Here is a 15,000-nt window from a genome sequence, read left to right on the forward strand (position 1 = left end):
CTCTTTATTGTCATTGCACAGTCATACATAGTACAGTAGTACAATGAAATTGGAAAAACTGTCCTACGTCGGCACTACATATAACACAACACGACACGATATGACACATCACAACGTAACAAACAACACAACACAGTATATTAACTTAGTATAAAAAAGAAGAATAAGTGTATGTGTATTGCACACTGTTATTATTGCACATTAATTATTATTGCACCTTGTTATAAATATAAATATTATTGTTATCGTTTTAAACATTGTTACCTCCCCCTAAAAAGTCCAGGGAGGTATCCAGTCAGGTCAGCTATTTACATTGATCAGGGCTATTGCCCTGTTGTAAAAGCTGTCCTTGAGTCTATTTGTTCGGGACCTCAGCAGCCTGAACCTCCTGCCAGACGGCAGCAGCTTAAACACCCGGTGTCCTGGGTGTGTGCAGTCCCGTAGGATGCTGCGTGCCCTCTTGAGACAGCGAGTGCTGTACAGGTCCTTCAGGGAGGGAAGAGGATGTCCAATGATTTTTTGGGCCATGTTGATGACCCTCTGGAGTGCCTTTCTGTGTGCTGTGGTGCAGCTGGAGAACCACACACCGATGCAATATGTCAGCACACTTTCAATGGAGCAGCTTTCAAAGATGCTGCTGATCTGAACAGACCAGCTGATGTAAGTCAATGTGAAGGACTCGTGTTGACCTTTGACCTTTGAAACACCTTTAAATGACAGGTGACCCCTCAGAGTTCGGCCAGGAGGTTTTTTACGGCTGATTCAGAGTCAGAGCGCAGCGTCGTTTACAGGAGGTGTACATACAGAGAGCTGCCCTCATTACTTACAGGTGATGTGCTGTAACCCCCCCTTTCTGTTTTTTTGCTAAGGACGGGATTTGTTGAGTTTGCATCTCACGGCGTGGACCATTCCCGCCTCGCGGGTGGTTTCCGTCTGACTCAGCTGGGACCGCCAGCAGGATTAGCGGGCGCGTTTACACCACATCTGGCCCTGAACACGGGCTAATTGGAGGCTGGGTCAGGCAGAGGAGATTATCTGATGCTGTGAGAGGTTTACAAATTTATTAGGCTGAGTCAGCCAGCCGCAGCTCGACGAAGCAGAGGGTACTGCGAAACAAAGAGAGGGAGCAGCGGCGTGGACTCTCTGCTCCACCCACGATGTTTGAGACTTCCTGCTTCAGGGGGTCTGTGTGCTGCCTCAGCCTTTGAACGTCTCTGGTGTTTTTGGTGATGATGGGTTTTACCTGGAGTGTCTGCTCCTGTGAAAGTCTGGATCAGGACGGAGAGACGTTAAGAAGCACAGAGCAGACACTAAATACTGCTGAGATTAAATACTCAGGGTCAGAGCGCTCGGTCAGGTGTAGTTACTGAGACCTGGACGGATGGAGGTTTGGATCTGAAACATGTCACAGTTAGGCTGAGTAACCACGATCGCCTCAGTGAAGTCCGGTCTGGAGCCTCTCTCTCTTTATTCCACGCTACGGCGAGCCAAAACTGCGGGCGCTGGAGACGCTCTGATATGTGACTCGCTCGTCGCACTTCTCGTGATCTGGACAGCCAGCGAGTCGCTCTTCTTCTGCATTCAGGGCCACGTCTCTGCTTCTTCACAACACTAAATTATTCAGCTGCACAGCCCGATGTGGCAGAGCAGGAGCTGCTATTCCTCCGTCCTCGTGTTTGCAACGCTGTGAAGGCGACATATTACTGATACGCTCGGCTCATTTAGTTACTCAGACTTTTGGCCGTGGATTTTTTTAGATTTGCTCCATCCATCATCTATTTTCCACTTATCCAGGTCAGCCTCAGCCTATGCCAGCGGCCATAGGGTGAGAGGCGGGGCACACCTGGACAGGTCGCCGGTCTGATGCCGGTCAGATTTGTACCAGGGTTGGCTAAAAGCTGCAAGAGTCGCCTTCAAGAGGAGGAGACTTCCAGCCTAGACCCCGACTGTGATGGACAGATACAAAGGACAAAGAGGCCACGCCCCTAACAACGCACGCATGTTTCCGCTCATGTTGGTCACGTTTCTGTTCTTTGAAGGTGAAACCGTCTCTAAGTGAACACAACCATTACAAACAAAATCAAGTTAAAAATGGAACAGGGCCAAAAATGAGTGAATAACCAGAAAGCTGAATGTGACCCGTGATGGGAGGAGCTGGTCGGGTGGATGTTCGAGTGGAGGAAACCTCAGCAGCCAGCAGGACAGCAGTAGAAGCTCCGACACACGTTTAAATGTCAGCGTGATCATCAGGAGCTCAGAGTCTGCTGCCCATCAGCGAGGAGGAGGAGGAGGCCTGCGAGGGATTCCTCTCCCACAGATCAGCCTCAGCAGCCAGCAGGACCTGTGCTCCCTGCTGAGACATGAAAGACCGAGCTCAGAGTCACCGCCGCCGGTCCTGCCGCCGCCACCGGCTCCAGGTCACCTTCTTCATGTGGAGACGTTTCCTCGGAGACGCCTTTGCTGCTCATAGAAATCTGACTTTTCTGATCCGCAGACTCTGAAGGGCGAAGACAGAGCAGCAAATATCAGCATGAAACATAAATACATGCTTTCACGTGAAGTTCATGTGTGTACGATAGAATAGAATAGAATAGAAAATGCTTCAATGGGGAAATTGACGTGCTCAGCAGTGACAGGCTCATGGAGCGCGCAGTCACACGAGGACACGTGCACTTATTCAAATACTTGTGCTGTTACCATGGTAACGTCCAACATTAAAAGCCCCTCCCTGTGCTGTGGAGGTCCCCTGGGTGACCCCTGACCCCCTGCAGTACCTGCGCTGTCTGGAGGATCCGAGGTCACGTTGCCGGTGTCTCCTCCCACTGCTCCATGACATCAGAGCGCTGAGCTGCAGCTGATCAGAGAGGCGTCTCCAACCTGGCTGTACTGTGAGGAGTGTCTGCAGCTCCTCCTGGACCTCGCTCCTCCTGGACCTCCTGGACCTCGCTCCTCCTGGACCTCGCTCCTCCTGGACCTCACTCCTCCTGGACCTCACTCCTCCTGGACCTCCTGGAACTCGCTCCTCCTGGACCTCGCTCCTCCTGGACCTCGCTCCTCCTGGACCTCACTCCTCCTGGACCTCGCTCCTCCTGGACCTCCTGGACCTCGCTCCTCCTGGACCTTGCTGTCCTCACACTGAAGTGGTCACTAAGGAGGGTCTCGGTGAAACGCAGCACCACTTCCTGTTTAAACCCCCAGATGTGGCTGCAGGTGACCAAACTCCTTCAGTGTCTCACACACACAGCTATGAGGAAGACCTCCTTCCCCTCCTCCTCCTCCTCCCCTTCGGTCGACATGTGTTGGTATCCTGAATGCACAAAGCATCGCTCAGCATGCAGAATCAATTTGGCCCTCTGAGGAGCCCGGGCTAATACACGAGCCGTTTACTGGCGGCTAGAAGAAATTACAAGTGATAAATTGAATTAATCTCAATTGAGGCTGGGAATGGGATGAAACGGGGTCTGTGGCCTGGAGAGGATTAACAGCAGATGTCAGGAGGGAGGAGGGGAGGCGGGAGGAGACGAACAAGGGGAGAAATATTGTCTGTGTCCTGTGGTGTCCTTCCTTTTAATGATTTTAAAAAGCTAATCTTTCCCTCTGTGGGACTCTGAAACAGTGTCAGGACCCGCATTAAACTGTCCACTGCAGCTGCAGCTGACAGAGCGCAGGTGAGCACACCTGTTAGCAGGAGGGAGGGGTCACCTTCATCCTGGTGACAGCCTCAGCAGGTTTACAGAGCTATGATTTTTATCAGGGCGCCTTTAAAAAGTCTCAAATATGAGGCCTCACAGCCAGGTTTTGTTGTCCTGCACAACCATGTCAACCAGCAGTCCAAGCAGACACTCCCACAACTCCCTGCTCCAGCCAATCACACCTTGCCAGTCCAGACGTCTCCGCGGAGTCACCGGAGGCTTCCAGGTCAGAAGCTGAGCCTCAGTGCTGTTTGCTGGGCCCCGCCCACGTCTGGTTTTTGAAATGAAACCTTGATGCTTGGCTCTGCCTTCATCAGAGCAGAGCGGCACGCCGCCACCTGCGAACGCCGCAGCCTCGAGCTGACAGGCTCTCTTTTAAACTGGACACTGTGGTTAAACTGGTGTTGATCGAGGCTGTGCGCTGGAGTGATGCGCTCAGCACCGAGGACGTTTACACTCTCTGAGTTTTCCTCTGCAGCTCCTTTGGACAGTCTTGTGAATATTTCGCAGTAATAAAAGCAGCACACGTGTGACACGATGTCTGTTTCTAAACCCCTTCAAAGATAAAGGACACAGCGGCTCTTCAGTTTGTGTCTCAAACGCAGCTAAAAGGAAGATAATTATTCAAATTCCCTGTTTGTTTTTTCCATCTGCAGCTTTTCTTTGAAGCAGGGTCAGACGTGTGTTTGTTCGGCACCGGCATCAAAGAACAAAGGACCTCAATCTCTCACCTGTGGAGGGAAAACGCCGCCCGCTCTCAGCTGATGTACACAGAGCTTTTATTCTGTGCTTTAGAATAATCCCGAGTCGCAGCGGGTCATCGCACACGGCAACGTTTCGCACCGCAGTGATGTTGGAGCGCCGAGCGCTGCTGTGAAGTGCACCTCGCACGGTGCCCGTGGGAGCCTGATAAAGGCTTAAGTGAGCTGAAGGTGCTTTCCTCGCGGCTTTAAATCAGGTTTAATCCTCGTGCTGTTCACACACGCCTGTTATCGCTTCGTTAAAGAAAACTTTTAAACTCGTGCTGCAGATTCGTCAACGTTTCTCCGAGCTGCTGCTGACGCAGTCGGCTCGTGTCGAAGAGATTTCATTTTCATTTCGGTATTTCTTTGTTAATCGGTACCAGATGGAATCAGAGACCATGTTTCACTGGAAATCCTGAATTCCTGTTTGTCAGCTGTTTGTCAGCTGTTTGTCAGCTGCCGCTCCACCTTCATCATCATCACCGTCGATCACCTGGCAGCAGCTCCGTGATAGGCTGCTTTACGCAGACACACTGCTGACTCATCAGAGCATTTCAGATGCGCTGAAGCTGGTGACTCCACCCTCTCTGTGTGTAAAAACCCTACAGTCACTCACAGACAAACATGTTCGCAGGTTCAGGAAGTGCTATAGAAACCAGCAGCTTGTGTCGGCCTGTAAACCTGTTGGCTGTGGGGACTGACTCGCTGCTGCCCCTGCTGGACATTTGTGTGATTACCAATGAACATCTGCTCGCATTGTTTGCGGCGGCTGTGACTTCTCTGAGCAGTTTTACATGATACGCTGAATCATAATCAGCCCTCTGGATCATTTTTCAGTTTTCCGGGTGAATAATTAACGGAGGCGGGACTGATTTCAGTCAGCAAACTGAGCGCGCTCGCAGAACGTGGCGTGTGGCTGCTGTGTGTTTGTCACATGAAGGATGAATGGCGCCGGCATGCCTGTGATCTTGTCTCTGATGAGTTTCCTGTTCTTTGGTCCTTTCCGTTGGTTTCTGTCACTCGAGCACGCCGCTCATCCGCTAACCGCAAACGTTCAGCTGCACTCGGCCTCACCAGGACCCGGGGGACTTATTTCCTCCTTCATTCAATTAATCAGTTTAATCATGATCCACAGTGACTGAGTTAATGACTGCGGCTCACAATAATGGAAGGAAAGCAGACGGCGTTTGTGAGAGGCGGCCTGCTGCCGAGGCTGACTCAGCCGAGAGATGCTGCAGTTTAATGGAGGCCGTTGGTCAGGAGGGACAGGATGACTACAGTGAGTGTGGAGAGTCACATGCTCTGCGTGATGGCTGTCCTCTGTCAGCTGAAGGGAGGAGCAAAGAAAGGAGGCGGAGGGGCATGGGATTATAATTACAGACAGGAAACCACAGGAAGCAAATACACCTCCAGGAATCTGTGAAGGGAAGTGAAGAAGAAGCACCCAGTGCATCATGGGAATCCTCAGCAGCCTACGTCTATTGCAGCATAACTAAGGGAGGATTCAGGGTCACCTGGTCCAGCCCTAACTATATGCTTTAGCAAAAAGGAAAGTTTGAAGCCTAATCTTGAAAGTAGAGATAGTGTCTGTCTCCTGAATCCAAACTGGAAGCTGGTTCCACAGAAGAGGGGCCTGAAAACTGAAGGCTCTGCCTCCCATTCTACTTTTAAATACTCTAGGAACAACAAGTAGGCCTGCAGAGCGAGAGCCAAGTTGGTCCTGTTAAACCGTTTGGTCCTCTGGAGACATCAAACAGTGACGTTCGATGGACTTTGGGTGAGGCTTGTTTCTCTCAGTGTCACTTTAGCCCAGCGAAGCTGTTTCCATGGTTATGGGAGTTCCTGTGCTCTGTGGCGTGGAGAAGGCTCGCTGCGTCCCTCTGCTCTGCTCTGATACCACAGATGGATTCTGCTCGCTTTATCCTGCATATCCATTTAAAGAGACTGCAGCACAACATGAAGGAGACGCGAAGAGTTCAGTGAGCTTCCTCACGCTCCGGAGTCGGTTTGATGCTGAATGTCGAGGCGGAGGAAATTAGCCTCGGGAGGCGTTTCATGACTGCTCGTTACTAATATTAGGGGGGACGCGAGCCCCTCGTCTCCCGCGGTGCTTGTGTGCTTCACCAGGAACGAAGATGAAAAGAAGGCAGGAAGAGGGAGACATGTGAGAACAGGGAGGCGGGGCAGACGAGCCCTCTGCGTGCGGGCAGATGGAGGAAAGCGAGACATGTTTGTGAAGCGGTTACTGCTGGGCGACCGGCCGACAGCATCCAACACGCAGTCAGGAGGCGAGGGGGCGGGGGGGGCAATGAAGAATCGAGGCCAAAAAAAAGGTATCCATGGCAACGGTGCGGAGAGCCCGTCACTGCGTCCCTGGTACAGTGAGACTGGAAGCTCCCCCCCCCAGAGAGTGTTGATGTGTTATTGGCAGACGCTGCTGTGACTAACAGCGAGCAGAAAGAGGCGCTTCCCCTGCACCGCTCACCTGACCCACACTGACCCGCGGCCTACAACGGAATCACAGCGCCGGCTTATCGACGAGGAGTGTGACAGCAGGCGTGGGAGCAAAGGTCTGCCCGACAGTGATAAGAATAACAGCGAGGGAGGCGCAGGGAGTGTTCATGGACCTCCTCGGTTTCTTTTTCCATTTTACACCCAGTGAACATTTACTCGCTCGCCTTTTGTCTCCTTGCAAATCTGACCTTTAGTTTCATTTAAAGCAGAAACCTGCAGGCCGGCCTCCGACAGGAACCAGACGAAGCAAAGCTTCATGACGCCGTCTGCCAGCAGCACATTATCGGTCAGGATCAGCCTCGTCAGCGCTTAACCATGAGCGGAGCATCTAGCCCTCCCCGAACCCCACAGAGCACAAGTTCTCCTGCAGAGCTCAGCTTCACGTAAAGTTTCAGTAAAGCGGCGTGATGGACAGGCGTGGACACAGGTGCATTTGTAGGTGTTTCCTCTAAAAAGTGCAAAGGTTGAGGAGGAGAGTATATAAATGTGCAGCAGAATGCCAAAAACCCACGTCAGGACTCATTTGTGTCTGACGAGGTCCTTTCACAGAGGAGGCTTTCATAACAGCCTTACTCCTTCAGTCTGTTTCTAGTTGCACTGTCATGAACTTTGACCTTTAACCTGCTGACTGAGGCCTGTAGAGTCTCAGATGGAGCTCTTGGCACCGTCTGACTTGGGGGCGATTTGCTGGGACGTCTGGGACGTTTCTGCTCAGCGACGGTCAGCGTTCAGGTCGGCACGGACGCGGACGGTAATTGCATCCTTTTGCAGAAACAGTGCGCCGGCTGATGATGCCGACGGCCCAGAGTCAGATTCTGGCTCCGAACCAGCCGCCTCTCTTTCCTGAAACGTGTTAAAGCTTCGCTTCCTCTCTGTCGTATTTGTCAGACGGCGTGTAGAATAATCACACCCCCACAGGTCTGCTGATTTGTGACCCAGATTGGGCTCATGTGCTCAGAGAGTCATAAATAATCGATTTTATCCTGCTGGACCCCAGAGCAGATGGATTTTACGTGGACATTCGGTCTCACCCTTATTTTTCCAGGTGTGTGAAAGGACACATTACTGGTTTGGGTCGGCGGTATCTAAGGATGCTGGGTAGGATAATTGGGACCTGGGTGACTCGGGTTGTTGGTCGAGTTGGTGGAGCGCTCCTGAGCGCCGTGATGCAGAGAGCTGCAGGAAGCGTAATGAACAGCGTTGTTTCTGCTGTAACCTTTACAGCGAACACAGTTGTCCTCATTTTATTTCCTGTGTTGGACGAAGCTGTCGGCGTGCCGGCTGAGTTCAGGACCCGGAGACTTAATCAGCTGCTGAGGTTGTGTGTGTGGGGGGGGGGCTCTTTCCACCAGCTGTGACACCTCTTCAAAGCTCGGGGTGAATTATTGAACACGCCTCGGCGGCGGGCAGCCCTCCTGACCGCTGCGAAGGCCAGAAGACAGATGGCGTTTTCATTTAAATGATTGACCTGCCGCCGCTCGTGGCGTTTTGCATCCCATCCCGTCTGGATTTGTGTTATTAGTGAGGCTGTGAGTCACTCTCTCATGGCGTGCGGAGGAGCTCGTTTCTTATGTGACGAGTAGGATTTGAACGCCATCCGTGCATTAAACGTGGCGGCGGATTCACCTGCCTGTGAGCTGATGGCGAGGAGGAGCAGCGGGGATTTGTGTCAGCCGGTCATGTAATTCTGATGATGCTTGGCGTGCAGTGAAAAGGTTGGATGGGACGTGGGAGTGATGGATGGATGTGTGGAAGCAAATGCTGATGAATGTAATCAGAATTTCATAATAGGGAAAATGAATTAGGAGACAGGAGCTGTGTGGGAGAGATGCGTTTCCTTCCCTTCAGAGCTGGACCGCCGCCTGTTTTCGAGGGGGGGGGGGGAATTAGAGGCTGGCTCTGAACTGTCAGCTTGGACAGAGACGAGCCAGGCTGTTAGCCCCACGCGGCCTTCCATCCCCGGCTATTCCAGGTTATCCACTCGGCTGTTTGGTGGCGGGCGGGGAGCCGGGGCAATCTGGATCATGGTGGGCGGCGATAACATCCGCTATTGATTCTGGACTTTCTTTCCCGGTGCCGCCGGAACCAAAGGCTCATTGAGATCGGCCTCTGCAGATAATCTGTCTGAGGACGTCCTTAGCGCTCTGTAATGGATCAGCTCTGGGTCACAGCAGCTTTTCAAATCCCTCCAAGTCCTTTTAGATCAGACGGCAAGCAGCTATCTGCCAAATTCATCAGCACACAATAACAAACACACAGCATCCGTCAGAGCTCAGCTCCTTCCAGGGTCTGGGCAGCGTTTCAGGGAGGGCTTGGAGCTCATTTCCACAAGCGCATCACTTCACACAACAGCGTACTGAACAATACTCAGAATCCTGCGCTGGCACATCGGATCGGACGCTTTCTAAAGAGGCGTTTTAAACCTGAAAGAGCGAAAACTCGTTAATAAAACAGCATTACAATCATCCCTTCATGCATTAAGTTTCATTTAAGTCACATCAAACAGGCACAGCTGAAATTCAGACTCACTCAGCAACTGTTCTTTATAATTTATTAATAATAATAAGCACATGCAGCTGTACAGCACATACATGTGTATGATTCCCTCAAAGCACAGGCAGACGAAAGTAGTTTTTCCATCACTGGTTTATTTGAAGACGTCTCTCCAAAGCCACTGTGAAAACTATACAGCATTAACAAAATAAAACTCAGCCTAAGACACTAAAAATAAAACGGTACAACAAAACACGATAAATGAATAAATTCCCCGTTGGCTGCATGCTGCAAGAAGTGATTAGTCACCGTTCCTCAGGGGTTTCCTTATCCGGTCGTTCAGTCTGACGTCACTAGCCGTGTCTGGGTCTAAACTCCGCAGCAGGTCCATATATCAAACGATCACTATGGCATTACTGAGAGTTGAAAAACTGTCTAAAGTCTTTCATCTTTAATAAAATGATCAGCGTTCTGCTCTACCAGGTGTAACAATTGAGTTTAACATCCAGGCATCCATGAAAACGGAATTTATGACATTTAACGGAGTTAGAAGTTAGCAGGAAGTTAGCTCGCTAGCTTCTATCTAAATACAATATAGCATGTCCTGACTGCGGGGTTTTGGAAACAAATTAAAACGTACAGCTCTGTTATCACTTCCAGCATAAATGAAGACAGAAAACTAAACAGCAGTGACGTTTGTAGGGTTACTGAAGTTTGGCTAGCTGGTATATAATGATGTGCTACGTGACCGCTAGCGACACAGCTATGTTAGCATAATATAAACAAGCTAACTTTTTTCCACTCGATAAAAGTTGACGTGAGTGTTCTCGGTGGTCAGGAACAAATGTAATCGCATGGCAGGATGCTGTAAAAGGACCAAACTTCAGCCAGGAGAACAACTGAGATAATCCATCCACAATACGAGGTTAGTCATTCATATACTGCTGCATGGGCTGGGCTGTAGTTACATCCTAAGGTTTTAAAAACTGAGCTTAAATAAATGATTAGCGGTAATAAAAGCCGAGGGAGGTCAACAGTGATCACTGACTGTTTTAGGAGCTTTTTGAGATCAAATAGAAGAAAATACAAAACATTAAACATGTTAACAACACAAAAGCCATATTAAACGCAGACTACTTTAGACCCGGAAGTAGGATTCGTCACGTCATCACTTAACGACCAGATAAGAGGGTAGTTAAAGTCCATTCCACTTAATGTGACTTTCAGTAAAGACCATTACGGGCTCGTTCTTGCTGCACACTTACAGGTGTTTTCCTCCCAAAAAGGAAAACCTGCGACTTGTAAGCGAGCTTGACTTTCAAAATAAAAGCACCATGAATGTTTGTAGCTCATCGTTCCCCTCATGGACGTATCGATCAGGTTTCGAGATCCAACCCTGAGCTGGCTTTCTGCGCTAACGCTAGCTCTCCCATTAAAGTGACCAACGATCTGAGTGGATACGATGGATTTGTTCAGGCAGGAAGTGGAAATGCCAGCTGGTCTGGCACATTCCCATCATGCTACATGTGAACCAGTACGAATTACCAACACAGACTTTGTACAGGAACAGTCAGCATGTGTTATAGAACGTGTATGTGTGAGGAGGAGGTGTGGCCGTCATTAATAAATGTTTCCTGTGCAGTCGCAGAGGTCAGAGCAGGAAAACACATTTTAGTTTTTTAAAAGATCAGCGACGTATTTTGTGTCTTTGTGTTTTTATCTGATCCACAAAGTCGTCCTGAGCAGTGACACACCTGCTGCTGGCTCAGTGTCTGTGTGAGATGTTCGATTCCCAACCAGTCGTGCCTTTGCTGCTCACCCGTTTGTGATCTGACACGATGGACACACGGACCCTAAACACAAGAAACCCTCACGCTGATACTGTGACTGATACAAATACTGTGTAATTACAGTTATGGAGCAGCTGTTTTTATACTTACAAGATAGTACTGACCCCCAAATATTGTGGGATTATACCTTCAACCAAGATCCTTTCCTAAATGTAATGTGACAAAACCAGAGCACAGAGGTTCAAACAGAGCATGGTCCAGACTGCAGGCTGATAAACCTGCTCCTGCAACCCCTAAGACAGGTTTCAGGTCTCTAACACTGGCAGGTTATGTCTTGGTGGACAATAATGTCAGCGCATCAAAGCAACAACACAAAAAAACACATTGATGATGAGAGTGGGTTGAAAGACCTATAGCGCCATCGGTAGAAACCAGCAGATCCAGTGAGCCGCTGCGAGCAGTGGTCAAGATATAAAACCCAAATGTAGACATGTAACACCAGAGACACTGACTGTTACTGAAAGCCTGTGAGCGATGGGTTGTTGGTGTCTTTCTCTGGATGTGGTGCCTTTTTTTGTTGTTGTTTTTTGCAGCGCATTGTGTTCTGCGTCCTGATTGGCTGTAGACCATTGTCACTCACTCTCGTGCCGTGTCCAGTGCAGAACGCGTTCAGCTTGTCAAATTTACTTAAATCTTCGATGCTAGCAGTGTGACTCTGAAGTGCTGCATGTTTGTAAGTTTTCTCCCAACAAACACCAATGTCGATGAAACGTTTGCTCCGTCAAAGTCTCCTGCGGCAGGAAGATGCTAACCATCGCACAAAGATTTGGACAAAAGGCAGGTAGAAGTTACCGTATTTTCCGGCTTATAAGGCACATTAAGCGAAACAAAACAGTCAGATAAGTCAAACTTTACTCAGCTCATTCTTCGTGCTTCCTCCACTTCCACTGATTCATTAGTGATTCATTAATGTTGAATTCTCTGGCAGCGGCTCTATTCCATGTTCTGGACCTGAAAACAGGGTTTGATCTTTGGTTTCATCCTATAATACTGGACTTTCTACAAAGGTTTGAACTTTGACAGTTTAAACAAGACAGAAAAGTGTGAAAATGTTCATGCCTGTCTGAGAAAAGTGTATAAAGTGTGTAGTGAGGGGTTTTCAAAACATCCATAATAATTGTAAAAAATAAAGCTGCTACTTCGTGGATTTCACCTATTGTGGGTTTAGAACGAGGGAACACTGTAGTACTCTAAGCCACAGGCGTCGAACTCCAGGTCCTGCAGGTTTTAGATGTCCTTGATCCAACACAGCTGATTTAAATGGATAAATGACCTCATCAACACGTCTTGAAGTTCTCCAGAGGCCTGGTAATGAACTAATCATGTGATTCAGGTGTGTTGACCCAGGGTGAGATCTAAAACCTGCAGGACACCGGCCCTCGAGGCCTGGAGTTCGACACCCCTGCTCTAAGCCATCGGCGTGAGTAATAGGCGGAACAATTACCTTCTCTTCCACTAGAGGGCAGTACATCTATCTGCTCTAATTAAATGGGTTGCCAACTGCCAGTAAAACAGAAGAAGATGAAGAAGAAATTACAAAATCGTCATGCTGTGAGACGACGCAGTGCGTAATAGCGTAATCCCAGATAAATGTTTGAAAAGAAAACGTAGTCCGTGAGACCAGGGGCCTGTTCGTCGTACCTCGCTAAGTAAGTTAGCTGGATTAGATTGTTGACGATTTTGCGTGATCCTGGATCGTTCGGTTCCCCGAAGCTCATCCGGGACTTGCTGTCATAGCAACAGATCCGTAAGCGTAAACCTGCTCGGGAGCAGGTTTACTTTATGTAAACAGGATTAGATCGCGGCCACGCAGGTATGTCCGCTTCATTTATACGAAAGCAACAGCGATATTCCACCACTGTTTCACCATAAATAAATAACATCAATGTAACTAAAGACAATGCAGCACTTGATCCTTTTATTGATGTCACACAGATACATACAGGTCATTTCCTAAAAAAGGGAAATGTACTATTAACATTCTATTACATGTATGTGATTATTACAGATGTAATTCATATTTCAGAGTAGTAATTGCAAATCACTTCGTGTAATCAAGATGAGAGACCACGGCTATAAAAGCGAAGGTGGATTTGGGAAGCCTGTCGCAGCCATGTCCTGTCCGTATACGCGACCAACCCATTGCGGAAGGTGCAAGATTGATAAGGAGAGTCCTCAGAATTCAGCGTATATTGCGGGACAGACAGGATCCTTTAGCTCAGCGCGACAGTGTGCTCATAGAGAGATATCGATTTTCCCGTGAGGGTATTATTCACTTAACCAACTTGTTGACGAGGGGGTGCAGGACCACCACCTGTCTTTTTTTCCTCTGCCCTTTTCTTGGTTGCTGTTATGAACAAACTAACAGAGTATTACAGGCCAGTATTACCTTGCCAAGAGACGAAAAGCAATCTAAGAGATAAATATTACCATTCTGTAGAATACTCCTGTATTCCACTTTTACTTGTTCCCATGTTCTTGTGGGTCCTGTTGTGGCTCTAATGTGAAAGGGGATATAATATAACATATTATAATATAATATAATGCCATATGATATTGGACAATATAGTGTCATATGATAGATCTACCCTACCGCCTACTGGTGTTGGCCAGAGGGGCCGATGGCGCGATATGGCAGCCTGGCTACAACCGTAGCTGCCTCCACCAGTGTGTGAATGTGGGAGTGAATGAATAGTGGTATCGTAAAGCGCTTTGGGTGCCTTGGAAAGCGCTATATAAACCCAATCCATTATTATTATTATTATTAAATTACCTACGAGTTTGATTTGTCAGCAACTTTCTGCCAGCCCTCTCTCCTTGCTTTTGCAGCCTTTGCAGTGTTCTCTTGCGTTTTCATTAAACTCTGAAACTCCTGAAATCCCTCACTCATGAGTTCTTGCTCTGCTGCCGGAAAATACCGAGCACGCCCCTTCGACATTTTCGCCGACCAATCAGCGGGTTGCCGATCAATGTTTCTACTATCGATGCGTAGCCCCTTTTACGACACCCAGTGATCTCACATTCCTGCGTCCAGCTGTACTAATCGTCAACAGCAGGTGTGTTCGGGGAACCGGATTAGCGAGCTCACGGTTAGCGCGATGGTTTGGTCTTGGATGTGTCATTTGATCTTGGATGTAGTAAGCGACGTACGAAGAACAGGCCCCTGGTCCTGGAGAAAACTGCGACCTAGATGAAGGCCGTAGCATGAGCAGTGAAAGCAAAGCAAAAAAGGTATCCTGGGGACAAACCGAGGCTGGTGCGAGGCAGAAAACGATCAAATGATTTTTGTGACATTTTGCTTCTGTGGTGTGATTTATCTAATGTGAAATATGTGCCGTGGCTCCAAAAGGTTGGGAAGCACTGGTCTAAACCGGCGGTCCCAACCTTGTTTGCGCCACGGACCGGTTTATGTCCAACAATATTTTCACAGACCGGCCTTTAAGGTGTCGCGAATACAACAAATACAATACAACAAAATAAAACCAGTACCAAAAAAAGAAAGATTTATTCGTAACACACAGGAACAGACCCAGGGAAACAGAGTTAACAATAACCCTGAACATCATAGATTTCACACCCAAGCCTCAACTCTCACAGCCCGGCACCAAACGACTCACGGACTGACACCGGTCCGTGGCCCAGGGCTTGGGGACCGCTGGTCTAAACATCTGGTACTCCACCTGCCTCCTAACCTACCTGAGAAAATGA

At 48.8% G+C, this 15,000-nt stretch overlaps 1 protein-coding gene across 2 annotated transcripts in view; it reads left to right on the forward strand.

The window, feature by feature from the left end:
- Nucleotides 1-15,000, forward strand: part of grm7 (glutamate metabotropic receptor 7) — a 164,797-nt gene that overhangs the window by 121,968 nt on the left and 27,829 nt on the right. The gene's annotated exons all lie outside the window — the stretch shown is intronic.

This window comes from Maylandia zebra, linkage group LG5, assembly GCF_041146795.1.
Source record: "Maylandia zebra isolate NMK-2024a linkage group LG5, Mzebra_GT3a, whole genome shotgun sequence".
NCBI classification, from domain to species: Eukaryota; Metazoa; Chordata; class Actinopteri; order Cichliformes; family Cichlidae; genus Maylandia; species Maylandia zebra.